Consider the following 20,341-nt stretch of genomic DNA (forward strand, 5'->3'; position numbering starts at 1 on the left):
AAAATTGAAAAAAGTTGAAAAAAAATTTTTTTTGGACTTAGTCATTTTTTCGGAGTTTATCAACTTTCAGATAGGGGAAATGTCAGTGAGCGTTCCGATTTCAGTTCCAGAGCGATTCGCCCAATGAGTCCTTGATATTTAGTCGTTTTCAGCCAATTTTCTGGATTTTTAAAAATTTCACTTTTTTGTGAAAATATCCACTAAATGAGGGAATAATATGTGTGAGGGTACCCCAGGAGAGTTCCAAATGTGTGTGGGTAGAATATATATCCCACGGGGGTAAAATTGAAAAAAGTTTAAAAAATATTTTTTTTGGACTTAGTCAATTTTCCGGCGTTTATCAGACTTTCAGATAGGGCAAATGTCAGTGAGCGTTCCGATTTCAGTTCCAGAGCGATTTGCCCAATGAGTCCTTGATATTTAGTCGTTTTCAGCCAATTTTCTGGATTTTTCAAAATTTCACTTTTTTGTGAAAATATCCACTAAATGAGGGAATAATATGTGTGAGGGTATCCCAGGAGAGTTCCAAATGTGTGTGGGCAGAATATATATCCCACGGGGGTAAGATTGAAAAAAGTTTAAAAAAATTTTTTTTTGGACTTAGTCATTTTTCTGGCGTTTATCAGCCTTTCATATAGGGCAAATGTCAGTGAGTGTTCCGATTTCAGTTCCAGAGCGATTCGCCCAATGAGTCCTTGATATTTAGTCATTTTCAGCCAATTTTCTGGATTTTTGAAAATGTCACTTTTTTGTGAAAATATCCACTAAATGAGGGAATAATATGTGTGAGGGTACCCCAGGAGAGTTCCAAATGTGTTTGGGTAGAATATATATCCCACGGGGGTAAAATTGAAAAAAGTTGAAAAAAATTTTTTTTTGGACTTAGTCATTTTTCCGGCGTTTATCAGCCTTTCAGATAGGGGAAATGTCAGTGAGCGTTGCGATTTCAGTTCCAGAGCGATTCTCAAAATGAGTCCTTGATATTTAGTCGTTTTCAGCCAATTTTCTGGATTTTTAAAAATTTCACTTTTTTGTGAAAATATCCACTAAATGAGGGAATAATATGTGTGAGGGTACCCCAGGAGAGTTCCAAATGTGTGTGGGTAGAATATATATGCCACGGGCGTAAAATTGAAAAAAGTTTAAAAAAAATTTTTTTTTGGACTTAGACATTTTTCCGTCGTTTATCAGACTTTCAGATAGGGCAAATGTCAGTGAGCATTCCGATTTCAGTTCCAGAGCGATTTGCCCAATGAGTCCTTGATATTTAGTCGTTTTCAGCCAATTTTCTGGATTTTTCAAAATTTCACTTTTTTGTGAAAATATCCACTAAATGAGGGAATAATATGTGTGAGGGTATCCCAGGAGAGTTCTAAATGTGTGTGGGTAGAATATATATCCCACGGTGGTAAAATTGAAAAAAGTTGAAAAATTTTTTTTTTTGGACTTAGTCAATTTTCCAGCGTTTATCAGACTTTCAGATAGGGCAAATGTCAGTGAGCATTCCGATTTCAGTTCCAGAGCAATTCGCCCAATGAGTCTTTGATATTTAGTCGTTTTCAGCCAATTTTCTGGATTTTTGAAAATTTCACTTTTTTGTGAAAATATCCACTAAATGAGGGAATAATATGTGTGAGGGTACCCCAGGAGAGTTCCAAATGTGTGTGGGCAGAATATATATCCCACGGGGGTAAAATTGAAGAAAGTTTAAAAAAAATTTTTTTTGGACTTAGTCATTTTTCCGGCGTTTATCAACTTTCAGATAGGGGAAATGTCAGTGAGCGTTCCGATTTCAGTTCGAGAGCGATTCGCCCAATGAGTCCTTGATATTTAGTGGTTTTCAGCCAATTTTCTGGATTTTTGAAAATTTCACTTTTTTGTGAAAATATCCACTAAATGAGGGAATAATATGTGTGAGGGTTCCCCTGGAGAGTTCCAAATGTGTGTGGGTAGAATATATATGCCACGGGCGTAAAATTGAAAAAAGTTTAAAAAAATTTTTTTTTTGGACTTAGTCATTTTTCCTACGTTTATCAGACTTTCAGATAGGGGAAATGTCAGTGAGCGTTGCGATTTCAGTTCCAGAGCGATTCGCCCAATGAGTCCTTGATATTTAGTCGTTTTCAGCCAATTTTCTGGATTTTTAAAAATTTCACTTTTTTGTGAAAATGTCCACTAAATGAGGGAATAATATGTGTGAGGGTACCCCAGGAGAGTTCCAAATGTGTGTGGGTAGAATATATATGCCACGGGCGTAAAATTGAAAAAAGTTTAAAAAAAATATTTTTTTGGACTTAGTCATTTTTCCGGTGTTTATCAGACTTTCAGATAGGGGAAATGTCAGTGAGCGTTCCGATTTCAGTTCCAGAGCGATTCGCCCAATGAGTCCTTTATATTTAGTCGTTTTCAGCCAATTTTCTGGATTTTTAAAAATTTCACTTTTTTATGAAAATATCCACTAAATGAGGGAATAATATTTGTGAGGGTACCCCAGGAGAGTTCCAAATGTGTGTGGGTAGAATATATATGCCACGGGCGTAAAATTGAAAAAAGTTTAAAAAAATTTTTTTTTTGGACTTAGTCATTTTCCCGGCGTTTATCAGACTTTCAGATAGGGGAAATGTCAGTGAGCATTCCGATTTCAGTTCCAGAGCGATTTGCCCAATGAGTCCTTGATATTTAGTCGTTTTCAGCCAATTTTCTGGATTTTTCAAAATTTCACTTTTTTGTGAAAATATCCACTAAATGAGGGAATAATATGTGTGAGGGTATCCCAGGAGAGTTCTAAATGTGTGTGGGTAGAATATATATCCCACGGTGGTAAAATTGAAAAAAGTTGAAAAATTTTTTTTTTTGGACTTAGTCAATTTTCCAGCGTTTATCAGACTTTCAGATAGGGCAAATGTCAGTGAGCATTCCGATTTCAGTTCCAGAGCAATTCGCCCAATGAGTCTTTGATATTTAGTCGTTTTCAGCCAATTTTCTGGATTTTTGAAAATTTCACTTTTTTGTGAAAATATCCACTAAATGAGGGAATATTATGTGTGAGGGTACCCCAGGAGAGTTCCAAATGTGTGTGGGCAGAATATATATCCCACGGGGGTAAAATTGAAGAAAGTTTAAAAAAAATTTTTTTTGGACTTAGTCATTTTTCCGGCGTTTATCAACTTTCAGATAGGGGAAATGTCAGTGAGCGTTCCAATTTCAGTTCGAGAGCGATTCGCCCAATGAGTCCTTGATATTTAGTGGTTTTCAGCCAATTTTCTGGATTTTTGAAAATTTCACTTTTTTGTGAAAATATCCACTAAATGAGGGAATAATATGTGTGAGGGTTCTCCTGGAGAGTTCCAAATGTGTGTGGGTAGAATATATATGCCACGGGCGTAAAATTGAAAAAAGTTAAAAAAAATTTTTTTTTTGGACTTAGTCATTTTTTCTACGTTTATCAGACTTTCAGATAGGGGAAATGTCAGTGAGCGTTGCGATTTCAGTTCCAGAGCGATTCGCCCAATGAGTCCTTGATATTTAGTCGTTTTCAGCCAATTTTCTGGATTTTTAAAAATTTCACTTTTTTGTGAAAATGTCCACTAAATGAGGGAATAATATGTGTGAGGGTACCCCAGGAGAGTTCCAAATGTGTGTGGGTAGAATATATATGCCACGGGCGTAAAATTGAAAAAAGTTTAAAAAAATTTTTTTTTTGGACTTAGTCATTTTTCCGGCGTTTATCAGACTTTCAGATAGGGGAAATGTCAGTGAGCGTTCCGATTTCAGTTCCAGAGCGATTCGCCCAATGAGTCCTTGATATTTAGTCGTTTTCAGCCAATTTTCTGGATTTTTGAAAATTTCACTTTTTTGTGAAAATATCCACTAAATGAGGGAATAATATGTGTGAGGGTACCCCAGGAGAGTTCCAAACGTGTGTGGGTAGAATATATATCCCACGGGGGTAAAATTGAAAAAAGTTGAAAAATTTTTTTTTTTGGACTTAGTCATTTTTCCGCGCGTTTATCAGACTTTCAGATAGGGCAAATGTCAGTGAGCGTTCCGATTTCAGTTCCAGAGCGATTTGCCCAATGAGTCCTTGACATTTAGTCGTTTTCAGCCAATTTTCTGGATTTTTGAAAATTTCACTTTTTTGTGAAAATATCAACTAAATGAGGGAATAATAAGTGTGAAGGTACCCCAGAAGAGTACTAAATGTGTGTGGGTAGAATATATATCCCACGGTGGTAAAATTGAAAAAAGTTGAAAAATTTTTTTTTTTGGACTTAGTCAATTTTCCAGCGTTTATCAGACTTTCAGATAGGGCAAATGTCAGTGAGCATTCCGATTTCAGTTCCAGAGCAATTCGCCCAATGAGTCCTTGATATTTAGTCGTTTTCAGCCAATTTTCTGGATTTTTGAAAATTTCACTTTTTTGTGAAAATATCCACTAAATGAGGGAATAATATGTGTGAGGGTACCCCAGGAGAGTTCCAAACGTGTGTGGGTAGAATATATATCCCACGGGGGTAAAATTGAAAAAAGTTGAAAAATTTTTTTTTTTGGACTTAGTCATTTTTCCGCGCGTTTATCAGACTTTCAGATAGGGCAAATGTCAGTGAGCGTTCCGATTTCAGTTCCAGAGCGATTCGCCCAATGAGTCCTTGATATTTAGTCGTTTTCAGCCAATTTTCTGGATTTTTAAAAATTTCACTTTTTTGTGAAAATATCCACTAAATGAGGGAATAATATGTGTGAGGGTACCCCAGGAGAGTTCCAAATGTGTGTGGGTAGAATATATATGCCACGGGCGTAAAATTGAAAAAAGTTTAAAAAAAATTTTTTTTTGGACTTAGACATTTTTCCGTCGTTTATCAGACTTTCAGATACGGCAAATGTCAGTGAGCGTTCCAATTTCAGATCCAGAGCGATTCGCCCAATGAGTCCTTGATATTTAGTCGTTTTCAGCCAATTTTCTGGATTTTTGAAAATGTCACTTTTATGTGAAAATATCCACTAAATGAGGGAATAATATGTGTGAGGGTACCCCAGGAGAGTTCCAAATGTGTGTGGGTAGAATATATATCCCACGGGGGTAAAATTGAAAAAAGTTGAAAAATTTTCTGGATTTTTTAAAATTTCACTTTTTTGTGAAAATATCCACTAAATGAGGGAATAATATGTGTGAGGGTACCGCAGGAGAGTTCCAAATGTGAGTGAGTAGAATATATATCCCACGGGGGTAAAATTGAAAAAAGTTGAAAAAAATTTTTTTTTGGACTTAGTCATTTTTTCGGAGTTTATCAACTTTCAGATAGGGGAAATGTCAGTGAGCGTTCCGATTTCAGTTCCAGAGCGATTCGCCCAATGAGTCCTTGATATTTAGTCGTTTTCAGCCAATTTTCTGGATTTTTAAAAATTTCACTTTTTTGTGAAAATATCCACTAAATGAGGGAATAATATGTGTGAGGGTACCCCAGGAGAGTTCCAAATGTGTGTGGGTAGAATATATATCCCACGGGGGTAAAATTGAAAAAAGTTTAAAAAATATTTTTTTTGGACTTAGTCATTTTTCCGGCGTTTATCAGACTTTCAGATAGGGCAAATGTCAGTGAGCGTTCTGATTTCAGTTCCAGAGCGATTTGCCCAATGACTCCTTGACATTTAGTCGTTTTCAGCCAATTTTCTGGATTTTTGAAAATTTCACTTTTTTGTGAAAATATCAACTAAATGAGGGAATAATAAGTGTGAAGGTACCCCAGAAGAGTACTAAATGTGTGTGGGTAGAATATATATCCCACGGTGGTAAAATTGAAAAAAGTTGAAAAATTTTTTTTTTTGGACTTAGTCAATTTTCCAGCGTTTATCAGACTTTCAGATAGGGCAAATGTCAGTGAGCGTTCCGATTTCAGTTCCAGAGCAATTCGCCCAATGAGTCCTTGATATTTAGTCGTTTTCAGCCAATTTTCTGGATTTTTGAAAATTTCACTTTTTTGTGAAAATATCCACTAAATGAGGGAATAATATGTGTGAGGGTACCCCAGGAGAGTTCCAAATGTGTGTGGGTAGAATATATATCCCACGGGGGTAAAATTGAAAAAAGTTGAAAAATTTTTTTTTTTGGACTTAGTCATTTTTCCGGCGTTTATCAGACTTTCAGATAGGGGAAATGTCAGTGAGCATTCCGATTTCAGTTCCAGAGCGATTCGCCCAATGAGTCCTTGATATTTAGTCGTTTTCAGCCAATTTTCTGGATTTTTTAAAATTTCACTTTTGTGAGAAAATATCCACTAAATGAGGGAATAATATGTGTGAGGGTACCGCAGGAGAGTTCCAAATGTGAGTGAGTAGAATATATATCCCACGGGGGTAAAATTGAAAAAAGTTGAAAAAAAATTTTTTTTCGACTTAGTCATTTTTTCGGAGTTTATCAACTTTCAGATAGGGGAAATGTCAGTGAGCGTTCCGATTTCAGTTCCAGAGCGATTCGCCCAATGAGTCCTTGATATTTAGTCGTTTTCAGCCAATTTTCTGGATTTTTAAAAATTTCACTTTTTTGTGAAAATATCCACTAAATGAGGGAATAATATGTGTGAGGGTACCCCAGGAGAGTTCCAAATGTGTGTGGGTAGAATATATATCCCACGGGGGTAAAATTGAAAAAAGTTTAAAAAATATTTTTTTTGGACTTAGTCATTTTTCCGGCGTTTATCAGACTTTCAGATAGGGCAAATGTCAGTGAGCGTTCCGATTTCAGTTCCAGAGCGATTTGCCCAATGAGTCCTTGATATTTAGTCGTTTTCAGCCAAGTTTCTGGATTTTTCAAAATTTCACTTTTTTGTGAAAATATCCACTAAATGAGGGAATAATATGTGTGAGGGTATCCCAGGAGAGTTCTAAATGTGTGTGGGTAGAATATATATCCCACGGTGGTAAAATTGAAAAAAGTTGAAAAATTTTTTTTTTTGGACTTAGTCAATTTTCCAGCGTTTATCAGACTTTCAGATAGGGCAAATGTCAGTGAGCATTCCGATTTCAGTTCCAGAGCAATTCGCCCAATGAGTCTTTGATATTTAGTCGTTTTCAGCCAATTTTCTGGATTTTTGAAAATTTCACTTTTTTGTGAAAATATCCACTAAATGAGGGAATAATATGTGTGAGGGTACCCCAGGAGAGTTCCAAATGTGTGTGGGCAGAATATATATCCCACGGGGGTAAAATTGAAGAAAGTTTAAAAAAAATTTTTTTTGGACTTAGTCATTTTTCCGGCGTTTATCAACTTTCAGATAGGGGAAATGTCAGTGAGCGTTCCGATTTCAGTTCGAGAGCGATTCGCCCAATGAGTCCTTGATATTTAGTGGTTTTCAGCCAATTTTCTGGATTTTTGAAAATTTCACTTTTTTGTGAAAATATCCACTAAATGAGGGAATAATATGTGTGAGGGTTCCCCTGGAGAGTTCCATATGTGTGTGGGTAGAATATATATCCCACGGGGGTAAGATTGAAAAAAGTTTAAAAAAATTTTTTTTTGGACTTAGTCATTTTTCCGGCGTTTATCAGACTTTCAGATAGGGCAAATGTCAGTCAGCGTTCCGATATCAGTTCCAGAGCGATTCGCCCAATGAGTCCTTGATATTTAGTCATTTTCAGCCAATTTTCTGGATTTTTGAAAATGTCACTTTTTTGTGAAAATATCCACTAAATGAGGGAATAATATGTGTGAGGGTACCCCAGGAGAGTTCCAAATGTGTGTGGGTAGAATATATATCCCACGGGGGTAAAATTGAAAAAAGTTGAAAAAAAATTTTTTTTGGACTTAGTCATTTTTCCGGCGTTTATCAGCCTTTCAGATAGGGGAAATGTCAGTGAGCGTTGCGATTTCAGTTCCAGAGCAATGAGTCCTTGATATTTAGTCGTTTTCAGCCAATTTTCTGGATTTTTAAAAATTTCACTTTTTTGTGAAAATGTCCACTAAATGAGGGAATAATATGTGTGAGGGTACCCCAGGAGAGTTCCAAATGTGTGTGGGTAGAATATATATGCCACGGGCGTAAAATTGAAAAAAGTTTAAAAAAAATATTTTTTTGGACTTAGTCATTTTTCCGGCGTTTATCAGACTTTCAGATAGGGGAAATGTCAGTGAGCGTTCCGATTTCAGTTCCAGAGCGATTCGCCCAATGAGTCCTTTATATTTAGTCGTTTTCAGCCAATTTTCTGGATTTTTAAAAATTTCACTTTTTTATGAAAATATCCACTAAATGAGGGAATAATATTTGTGAGGGTACCCCAGGAGAGTTCCAAATGTGTGTGGGTAGAATATATATGCCACGGGCGTAAAATTGAAAAAAGTTTTAAAAAAATTTTTTTTTGGACTTAGACATTTTTCCGTCGTTTATCAGACTTTCTGATACGGCAAATGTCAGTGAGCGTTCCAATTTCAGATCCAGAGCGATTCGCCCAATGAGTCCTTGATATTTAGTCGTTTTCAGCCAATTTTCTGGATTTTTGAAAATTTCACTTTTATGTGAAAATATCCACTAAATGAGGGAATAATATGTGTGAGGGTACCCCAGGAGAGTTCCAAATGTGTGTGGGTAGAAGATATATCCCACGGGGGTAAAATTGAAAAAAGTTGAAAAATTTTATGGATTTTTTAAAATTTCACTTTTTTGTGAAAATATCCACTAAATGAGGGAATAATATGTGTGAGGGTACCGCAGGAGAGTTCCAAATGTGAGTGAGTAGAATATATATCCCACGGGGGTAAAATTGAAAAAAGTTGAAAAAATTTTTTTTTTGGACTTAGTCATTTTTTCGGAGTTTATCAACTTTCAGATAGGGGAAATGTCAGTGAGCGTTCCGATTTCAGTTTCAGAGGGATTTGCCCAATGAGTCCTTGATATTTAGTCGTTTTCAGCCAATTTTCTGGATTTTTCAAAATTTCACTTTTTTGTGAAAATATCCACTAAATGAGGGAATAATATGTGTGAGGGTATCCCAGGAGAGTTCTAAATGTGTGTGGGTAGAATATATATCCCACGGTGGTAAAATTGAAAAAAGTTGAAAAATTTTTTTTTTTGGACTTAGTCAATTTTCCGGCGGTTATCAGACTTTCAGTTAAGGCAAATGTCAGTGAGCGTACCGATTTCAATTCCAGAGCGATTTGCCCAATGAGTCCTTGACATTTAGTCGTTTTCAGCCAATTTTCTGGATTTTTGAAAATTTCACTTTTTTGTGAAAATATCAACTAAATGAGGGAATAATAAGTGTGAAGGTACCCCAGAAGAGTACTAAATGTGTGTGGGTAGAATATATATCCCACGGTGGTAAAATTGAAAAAAGTTGAAAAATTTTTTTTTTTGGACTTAGTCAATTTTCCAGCGTTTATCAGACTTTCAGATAGGGCAAATGTCAGTGAGCATTCCGATTTCAGTTCCAGAGCAATTCGCCCAATGAGTCTTTGATATTTAGTCGTTTTCAGCCAATTTTCTGGATTTTTGAAAATTTCACTTTTTTGTGAAAATATCCACTAAATGAGGGAATAATATGTGTGAGGGTACCCCAGGAGAGTTCCAAATGTGTGTGGGCAGAATATATATCCCACGGGGGTAAAATTGAAGAAAGTTTAAAAAAATTTTTTTTTGGACTTAGTCATTTTTCCGGCGTTTATCAACTTTCAGATAGGGGAAATGTCAGTGAGCGTTCCGATTTCAGTTCGAGAGCGATTCGCCCAATGAGTCCTTGATATTTAGTGGTTTTCAGCCAATTTTCTGGATTTTTGAAAATTTCACTTTTTTGTGAAAATATCCACTAAATGAGGGAATAATATGTGTGAGAGTTCCCCAGGAGAGTTCCAAATGTGTATGGGTAGAATATATATCCCACGGGGGTAAAATTGAAAAAAGTTGAAAAAACTTTTTTTTTCGACTTAGTCATTTTTCCGGCGTTTATCAGACTTTCAGATAGGGCAAATGTCAGTGAGCGTTCCGATTTCAGTTCCAGATCGATTCGCCCAATGAGTCCTTGATATTTAGTCGTTTTCATCCAATTTTCTGGATTTTTGAAAATTTCACTTTTTTGTGAAAATATCCACTAAATGAGGGAATAATATGTGTGACGGTACCCCAGGAGAGTTCCAAATGTGTGTGGGTAGAATATATATCCCACGGGGGTAAAATTGAAAAAAGTTGAAAAATTTTTTTTTTTGGACTTAGTCATTTTTCCGGCGTTTATCAGCCTTTCAGATAGGGGAAATATCAGTGAGCGTTCTGATTTCAGTTCCAGAGCGATTCGCCCAATGAGTCCTTGATATTTAGTCGTTTTCAGCCAATTTTCTGGATTTTTGAAAATTTCACTTTTTTGTGAAAATATCCACTAAATGAGAGAATAATATGTGTGAGGGTACCCCAGGAGAGTTCCAAATGTGTGTGGGTAGAATATATATCCCACGAGGTAAAATTGAAAAAAGTTGAAAACAATTTTTTTTTGGACTTAGTGATTTTTCCGGCGTTTATCAGACTTTCAGATAGGGCAAATGTCAGTGAGCGTTCCAATTTCAGTTCCAGAGTGATTCGCCCAATGAGTTCTTGATATTTAGTCATTTTCAGCCAATTTTCTGGATTTTTGAAAATTTCACTTTTTTGTGAAAATATCCACTAAATGAGGGAATAATATGTGTGAGAGTTCCCCAGGAGAGTTCCAAATGTGTATGGGTAGAATATATATCCCACGGGGGTAAAATTGAAAAAAGTTGAAAAAATTTTTTTTTCCACTTAGTCATTTTTCTGGCGTTTATCAGACTTTCAGATAGGGGAAATGTCAGTGAGCGTTCCGATTTCAGTTCCAGAGCGATTCGCCCAATGAGTCCTTGATATTTAGTCGTTTTCAGCCAATTTTCTGGATTTTTGAAAATGTCACTTTTTTGTGAAAATATCCACTAAATTGAGGGAATAATATGTGTGACGGTACCCCAGGAGAGTTCCAAATGTGTGTGGGTAGAATATATATGCCACGGGCGTAAAATTGAAAAAAGTTTAAAAAATTTTTTTTTTTGGACTTAGACATTTTTCCGTCGTTTATCAGACTTTCAGATACGGCAAATGTCAGTGAGCGTTCCAATTTCAGATCCAGAGCGATTCGCCCAATGAGTCCTTGATATTTAGTCGTTTTCAGCCAATTTTCTGGATTTTTGAAAATTTCACTTTTATGTGAAAATATCCACTAAATGAGGGAATAATATGTGTGAGGGTACCCCAGGAGAGTTCCAAATGTGTGTGGGTAGAATATATATCCCACGGGGGTAAAATTGAAAAAAGTTGAAAAATTTTCTGGATTTTTTAAAATTTCACTTTTTTGTGAAAATATCCACTAAATGAGGGAATAATATGTGTGAGGGTACCGCAGGAGAGTTCTAAATGTGTGTGGTAGAATATATATCCCACGGTGGTAAAATTGAAAAAAGTTGGAAAATTTTTTTTTTTGGACTTAGTCAATTTTCCAGCGTTTATCAGACTTTCAGATAGGGCAAATGTCAGTGAGCATTCCGATTTCAGTTCCAGAGCAATTCGCCCAATGAGTCTTTGATATTTAGTCGTTTTCAGCCAATTTTCTGGATTTTTGAAAATTTCACTTTTTTGTGAAAATATCCACTAAATGAGGGAATAATATGTGTGAGGGTACCCCAGGAGAGTTCCAAATGTGTGTGGGCAGAATATATATCCCACGGGGGTAAAATTGAAGAAAGTTTAAAAAAATTTTTTTTTTGGACTTAGTCATTTTTCCGACGTTTATCAGACTTTCAGATAGGGCAAATGTCAGTGATCATTCTGATTTCAGTTCCAGAGCGATTCGCCCAATGAGTCCTTGATATTTAGTCGTTTTCAGCCAATTTTCTGGATTTTTGAAAATTTCACTTTTTTGTGAAAATATCCACTAAATGAGGGAATAATATGTGTGAGGGTTCCCCTGGAGAGTTCCAAATGTGTGTGGGCAGAATATATATCCCACGGGGGTAAGATTGAAAAAAGTTTAAAAAAAATTTTTTTTGGACTTAGTCATTTTTCCGGCGTTTATCAGACTTTCAGATAGGGCAAATGTCAGTGAGCGTTCCGATTTCAGTTCCAGAGCGATTCGCCCAATGAGTTCTTGATATTTAGTCATTTTCAGCCAATTTTCTGGATTTTTGAAAATTTCACTTTTTTGTGAAAATATCCACTAAATGAGAGAATAATATGTGTGAGGGTACCCCAGGAGAGTTCCAAATGTGTGTGGGTAGAATATATATCCCACGGGGTAAAATTGAAAAAAGTTGAAAAAATTTTTTTTTGGACTTAGTGATTTTTCCGGCGTTTATCAGACTTTCAGATAGGGCAAATGTCAGTGAGCGTTCCAATTTCAGTTCCAGAGTGATTCGCCCAATGAGTTCTTGATATTTAGTCATTTTCAGCCAATTTTCTGGATTTTTGAAAATTTCACTTTTTTGTGAAAATATCCACTAAATGAGGGAATAATATGTGTGAGAGTTCCCCAGGAGAGTTCCAAATGTGTATGGGTAGAATATATATCCCACAGGGGTAAAATTGAAAAAAGTTGAAAAAACTTTTTTTTTCGACTTAGTCATTTTTCCGGCGTTTATCAGACTTTCAGATAGGGCAAATGTCAGTGAGCGTTCCGATTTCAGTTCCAGAGCAATTTGCCCAATGAGTCCTTGATATTTAGTCGTTTTCAGCCAATTTTCTGGATTTTTCAAAATTTCACTTTTTTGTGAAAATATCCACTAAATGAGGGAATAATAAGTGTGAAGGTACCCCAGAAGAGTTCTAAATGTGTGTGGGTAGAATATATATCCCACGGTGGTAAAATTGAAAAAAGTTGAAAAATTTTTTTTTTTGGACTTAGTCAATTTTCCAGCGTTTATCAGACTTTCAGATAGGGCAAATGTCAGTGAGCATTCCGATTTCAGTTCCAGAGCAATTCGCCCAATGAGTCTTTGATATTTAGTCGTTTTCAGCCAATTTTCTGGATTTTTGAAAATTTCACTTTTTTGTGAAAATATCCACTAAATGAGGGAATAATATGTGTGAGGGTACCCCAGGAGAGTTCCAAATGTGTGTGGGCAGAATATATATCCCACGGGGGTAAAATTGAAGAAAGTTTAAAAAAATTTTTTTTTTGGACTTAGTCATTTTTCCGACGTTTATCAGACTTTCAGATAGGGCAAATGTCAGTGATCGTTCTGATTTCAGTTCCAGAGCGATTCGCCCAATGAGTCCTTGATATTTAGTCATTTTCAGCCAATTTTCTGGATTTTTGAAAATTTCACTTTTTTGTGAAAATATCCACTAAATGAGGGAATAATATGTGTGAGGGTTCCCCTGGAGAGTTCCAAATGTGTGTGGGCAGAATATATATCCCACGGGGGTAAAATTGAAAAAAGTTGAAAATTTATTTTTTTTGGACTTAGTCATTTTTCCGCGCGTTTATCAGACATTCAGATAGGGCAAATGTCAGTGAGCGTTCCGATTTCAGTTCCAGAGCGATTCGCCCAATGAGTCCTTGATATTTAGTCGTTTTCAGCCAATTTTCTGGATTTTTAAAAATTTAACTTTTTTGTGAAAATATCCACTAAATGAGGGAATAATATGTGTGAGGGTACCCCAGGAGAGTTCCAAATGTGTGTGGGTAGAATATATATGCCACGGGCGTAAAATTGAAAAAAGTTTAAAAAAAATATTTTTTTGGACTTAGACATTTTTCCGTCGTTTATCAGACTTTCAGATACGGCAAATGTCAGTGAGCATTCCAATTTCAGATCCAGAGCGATTCGCCCAATGAGTCCTTGATATTTAGTCGTTTTCAGCCAATTTTCTGGATTTTTGAAAATTTCACTTTTATGTGAAAATATCCACTAAATGAGGGAATAATATGTGTGAGAGTTCCCCAGGAGAGTTCCAAATGTGTGTGGGTAGAATATATATCGCACGGGGGTAAAATTGAAAAAAGTTGAAAAAAAATTTTTTTGGGACTTAGTCATTTTTCCGGCGTTTATCAGCCTTTCAGATAGGGGAAATGTCAGTGAGCGTTCCGATTTCAGTTCCACAGCGATTCGCCCAATGAGTCCTTGATATTTAGTCGTTTTCAGCCAATTTTCTGGATTTTTGAAAATGTCACTTTTTTGTGAAAATATCCACTAAATGAGGGAATAATATGTGTGAGGGTATCCCAGGAGAGTTCCAAATGTGTGTGGGTAGAATATATATACCACGGTGGTAAAATTGAAAAAAGTTGAAAAATTATTTTTTTTGGACTTAGTCAATTTTCCGGCGGTTATCAGACTTTCAGATAAGGCAAATGTCAATGAGCGTACCGATTTCAATTCCAGAGCGATTTGCCCAATGAGTCCTTGACATTTAGTCGTTTTCAGCCAATTTTCTGGATTTTTGAAAATTTCATTTTTTTGTGAAAATATCCACTAAATGAGGGAATAATATGTGTGAGGGTACCCCAGGGGAGTTCCAAATGTGTGTGGGTAGAATATATATCCCACGGGGGTAAGATTGAAAAAAGTTTAAAAAAATTTTTTTTTGGACTTAGTCATTTTTCCGGCGTTTATCAGACTTTCAGATAGGGCAAATGTCAGTGAGCGTTCCAATTTCAGTTCCAGAGCGAATCCCCCAATGTGTCCTTGATATTTAGTAGTTTTCAGCCAATTTTCTGGATTTTTCAAAAATTTCACTTTTTTGTGAAAATATCCACTAAATGAGAGAATAATATGTGTGAGGGTACCCCAGGAGAGTTCCAAATGTGTGTGGGTAGAATATATATCCCACGGGGTAAAATTGAAAAAAATTGAAAAAATTTTTTTTTTGGACTTAGTCATTTTTCCGGCGTTTATCAGACTTTCAGATAGGGCAAATGTCAGTGAGCGTTCCGATTTCAGTTGCAGAGCGATTCGCCCAATGAGTCCTTGATATTTAGTCGTTTTCAGCCAATTTTCTGGATTTTTGCAAATGTCACTTTTTTGTGAAAATATCCACTAAATGAGGGAATAATATGTGTGAGAGTTCCCCAGGAGAGTTCCAAATGTGTGTGGGTAGAATATATATCCCACGGGGGTAAAATTGAAAAAAGTTGAAAAATTTTTTTTTTTGGACTTAGTCATTTTTCCGCGCGTTTATCAGACTTTCAGATAGGGCAAATGTCAGTGAACGTTCTGATTTCAGTTCCAGAGCGATTCGCCCAATGAGTTCTTGATATTTAGTCATTTTCAGCCAATTTTCTGGATTTTTGAAAATTTCACTTTTTTGTGAAAATATCCACTAAATGAGGGAATAATATGTGTGAGAGTTCCCCAGGAGAGTTCCAAATGTGTGTGGGTAGAATATATATCCCACGGGGGTAAAATTGAAAAAAGTTGAAAAAATTTTTTTTTCCACGTAGTCATTTTTCTGGCGTTTATCAGACTTTCAGATAGGGCAAATGTCAGTGAGCGTTCCGATTTCAGTTCCAGAGCGATTCGCCCAATGAGTCCTTGATATTTAGTCGTTTTCAGCCAATTTTCTGGATTTTTGAAAATTTCACTTTTTTTGTGAAAATATCCACTAAATGAGGGAATAATATGTGTGAGGGTACCCCAGGGGAGTTCCAAATGTGTGTGGGTAGAATATATATCCCACGGGGGTAAAATTGAAAAAAGTTGAAAAAAATTTTTTTTTGGACTTAGTCATTTTTCCGGCGTTTATCAGCCTTTCAGATAGGGGAAATGTCAGTGAGCGTTGCGATTTCAGTTCCAGAGCGATTCGCCCAATGAGTCCTTGATATTTAGTCGTTTTCAGCCAATTTTCTGGATTTTTAAAAATTTCACTTTTTTGTGAAAATGTCCACTAAATGAGGGAATAATATGTGTGAGGGTACCCCAGGAGAGTTCCAAATGTGTGTGGGTAGAATATATATGCCACGGGCGTAAAATTGAAAAAAGTTTAAAAAAAATATTTTTTTGGACTTAGTCATTTTTCCGGCGTTTATCAGACTTTCAGATAGGGGAAATGTCAGTGAGCGTTCCGATTTCAGTTCCAGAGCGATTCGCCCAATCAGTCCTTTATATTTAGTCGTTTTCAGCCAATTTTCTGGATTTTTAAAAATTTCACTTTTTTATGAAAATATCCACTAAATGAGGGAATAATATTTGTGAGGGTACCCCAGGAGAGTTCCAAATGTGTGTGGGTAGAATATATATGCCACGGGCGTAAAATTGAAAAAAGTTTAAAAAAATTTTTTTTTTGGACTTAGTCATTTTTCCGGCGTTTATCAGACTTTCAGATAGGGCAAATGTCAGTGAGCACTCCGATTTCAGTTCCAGAGCGATGCGCCCAATGAGTCCTTGATATTTAGTCGTTTTCAGCCAATTTTCTGGATTTTTGAAAATGTCACTTTTTTGTGAAAATATCCACTAAATTAGGGAATAATATGTGTGACGGTACCCCAGGAGAGTTCCAAATGTGTGTGGGTAGAATATATATCCCACGGGGGTAAAATTGAAAAAAGTTGAAAATTTATTTTTTTTGGACTTAGTCATTTTTCCGCGCGTTTATCAGACATTCAGATAGGGCAAATGTCAGTGAGCGTTCCGATTTCAGTTCCAGAGCAATTCGCCCAATGAGTCCTTGATATTTAGTCGTTTTCAGCCAATTTTCTGGATTTTTAAAAATTTAACTTTTTTGTGAAAATATCCACTAAATGAGGGAATAATATGTGTGAGGGTACCCCAGGAGAGTTCCAAATGTGTGTGGGTAGAATATATATGCCACGGGCGTAAAATTGAAAAAAGTTTAAAAAAAATTTTTTTTTGGACTTAGACATTTTTCCGTCGTTTATCAGACTTTCAGATACGGCAAATGTCAGTGAGCGTTCCAATTTCAGATCCAGAGCGATTCGCCCAATGAGTCCTTGATATTTAGTCGTTTTCAGCCAATTTTCTGGATTTTTGAAAATTTCACTTTTATGTGAAAATATCCACTAAATGAGGGAATAATATGTGTGAGAGTTCCCCAGGAGAGTTCCAAATGTGTTTGGGTAGAATATATATCCCACGGGGGTAAAATTGAAAAAAGTTGAAAAAAATTTTTTTTTGGACTTAGTCATTTTTCCGGCGTTTATCAGCCTTTCAGATAGGGGAAATGTCAGTGAGCGTTCCGATTTCAGTTCCACAGCGATTCGCCCAATGAGTCCTTGATATTTAGTCGTTTTCAGCCAATTTTCTGGATTTTTGAAAATGTCACTTTTTTGTGAAAATATCCACTAAATGAGGGAATAATATGTGTGAGGGTATCCCAGGAGAGTTCCAAATGTGTGTGGGTAGAATATATATCCCACGGTGGTAAAATTGAAAAAAGTTGAAAAATTATTTTTTTTGGACTTAGTCAATTTTCCGGCGGTTATCAGACTTTCAGATAAGGCAAATGTCAATGAGCGTACCGATTTCAATTCCAGAGCGATTTGCCCAATGAGTCCTTGACATTTAGTCGTTTTCAGCCAATTTTCTGGATTTTTGAAAATTTCATTTTTTTGTGAAAATATCCACTAAATGAGGGAATAATATGTGTGAGGGTACCCCAGGGGAGTTCCAAATGTGTGTGGGTAGAATATATATCCCACGGGGGTAAGATTGAAAAAAGTTTAAAAAAATTTTTTTTTGGACTTAGTCATTTTTCCGGCGTTTATCAGACTTTCAGATAGGGCAAATGTCAGTGAGCGTTCCAATTTCAGTTCCAGAGCGAATCACCCAATGAGTCCTTGATATTTAGTAGTTTTCAGCCAATTTTCTGGATTTTTCAAAAATTTCACTTTTTTGTGAAAATATCCACTAAATGAGAGAATAATATTTGTGAGGGTACCCCAGGAGAGTTCCAAATGTGTGTGGGTAGAATATATATCCCACGGGGTAAAATTGAAAAAAATTGAAAAAATTTTTTTTTTGGACTTAGTCATTTTTCCGGCGTTTATCAGACTTTCAGATACGGCAAATGTCAGTGAGCGTTCTGATTTCAGTTGCAGAGCGATTCGCCCAATGAGTCCTTGATATTTAGTCATTTTCAGCCAATTTTCTGGATTATTGAAAATGTCACTTTTTTGTGAAAATATCCACTAAATGAGGGAATAATATGTGTGAGGGTACCCCAGGAGAGTTCCAAATGTGTGTGGGTAGAATATATATGCCACGGGCGTAAAATTGAAAAAAGTTTAAAAACATTTTTTTTTTGGACTTAGTCATTTTTCCGGCATTTATCAGACTTTCAGAAAGGGCAAATGTCAGTGATCGTTCTGATTTCAGTTCCAGAGCGATTCGCCCAATGAGTTCTTGATATTTAGTCATTTTCAGCCAATTTTCTGGATTTTTGAAAATTTCACTTTTTTGTGAAAATATCCACTAAATGAGGGAATAATATGTGTGAGAGTTCCCCAGGAGAGTTCCAAATGTGTGTGGGTAGAATATATATCCCACGGGGGTAAAATTGAAAAAAGTTGAAAAAATTTTTTTTTCCACGTAGTCATTTTTCTGGCGTTTATCAGACTTTCAGATAGGGCAAATGTCAGTGAGCGTTCCGATTTCAGTTCCAGAGCGATTCGCCCAATGAGTCCTTGATATTTAGTCGTTTTCAGCCAATTTTCTGGATTTTTGAAAATTTCACTTTTTTTGTGAAAATATCCACTAAATGAGGGAATAATATGTGTGAGGGTACCCCAGGGGAGTTCCAAATGTGTGTGGGTAGAATATATATCCCACGGGGGTAAAATTGAAAAAAGTTGAAAAAAATTTTTTTTTGGACTTAGTCATTTTTCCGGCGTTTATCAGCCTTTCAGATAGGGGAAATGTCAGTGAGCGTTGCGATTTCAGTTCCAGAGCGATTCGCCCAATGAGTCCTTGATATTTAGTCGTTTTCAGCCAATTTTCTGGATTTTTAAAAATTTCACTTTTTTGTGAAAATGTCCACTAAATGAGGGAATAATATGTGTGACGGTACCCCAGAAGAGTTCCAAATGTGTGTGGGTAGAATATATATCCCACGGGGGTAAAATTGAAAAAAGTTGAAAATTTATTTTTTTTGGACTTAGTCATTTTTCCGCGCGTTTATCAGACTTTCAGATAGGGCAAATGTCAGTGAGCGTTCCGATTTCAGTTCCAGAGCGATTCGCCCAATGAGTCCTTGATATTTAGTCGTTTTCAGCCAATTTTCTGGATTTTTAAAAATTTAACTTTTTTGTGAAAATATCCACTAAATGAGGGAATAATATGTGTGAGGGTACCCCAGGAGAGTTCCAAATGTGTGTGGGTAGAATATATATGCCACGGGCGTAAAATTGAAAAAAGTTTAAAAAAAATTTTTTTTTGGACTTAGTCATTTTTCCGGCGTTTATCAGACTTTCAGATAGGGGAAATGTCAGTGAGCGTTCCGATTTCAGTTCCAGAGTGATTCGCCCAATGAGTCCTTGATATTTAGTCGTTTTCAGCCAATTTTCTGGATTTTTGAAAATGTCACTTTTTTGTGAAAATATCCACTAAATGAGGGAATAATATGTGTGACGGTACCCCAGGAGAGTTCCAAATGTGTGTGGGTAGAATATATATCCCACGGGGGTAAAATTGAAAAAAGTTGAAAATTTATTTTTTTTGGACTTAGTCATTTTTCCGCGCGTTTATCAGACATTCAGATAGGGCAAATGTCAGTGAGCGTTCCGATTTCAGTTCCAGAGCGATTCGCCCAATGAGTCCTTGATATTTAGTCGTTTTCAGCCAATTTTCTGGATTTTTAAAAATTTAACTTTTTTGTGAAAATATCCACTAAATGAGGGAATAATATGTGTGAGGGTACCCCAGGAGAGTTCCAAATGTGTGTGGGTAGAATATATATGCCACGGGCGTAAAATTGAAAAAAGTTTAAAAAAAATTTTTTTTTGGACTTAGACATTTTTCCGTCGTTTATCAGACTTTCAGATACGGCAAATGTCAGTGAGCGTTCCAATTTCAGATCCAGAGCGATTCGCCCAATGAGTCCTTGATATTTAGTCGTTTTCAGCCAATTTTCTGGATTTTTAAAAATTTAACTTTTTTGTGAAAATATCCACTAAATGAGGGAATAATATGTGTGAGGGTACCCCAGGAGAGTTCCAAATGTGTGTGGGTAGAATATATATGCCACGGGCGTAAAATTGAAAAAAGTTAAAAAAAAATTTTTTTTTGGACTTAGTCATTTTTCCGGCGTTTATCAGACTTTCAGATAGGGGAAATGTCAGTGAGCGTTCCGATTTCAGTTCCAGAGTGATTCGCCCAATGAGTCCTTGATATTTAGTCGTGTTCAGC

Source organism: Phyllobates terribilis, unplaced genomic scaffold, assembly GCF_046119375.1.
Source record: "Phyllobates terribilis strain yellow unplaced genomic scaffold, ASM4611937v1 Scaffold_2__4_contigs__length_985480577, whole genome shotgun sequence".
Taxonomy (NCBI): Eukaryota; Metazoa; Chordata; class Amphibia; order Anura; family Dendrobatidae; genus Phyllobates; species Phyllobates terribilis.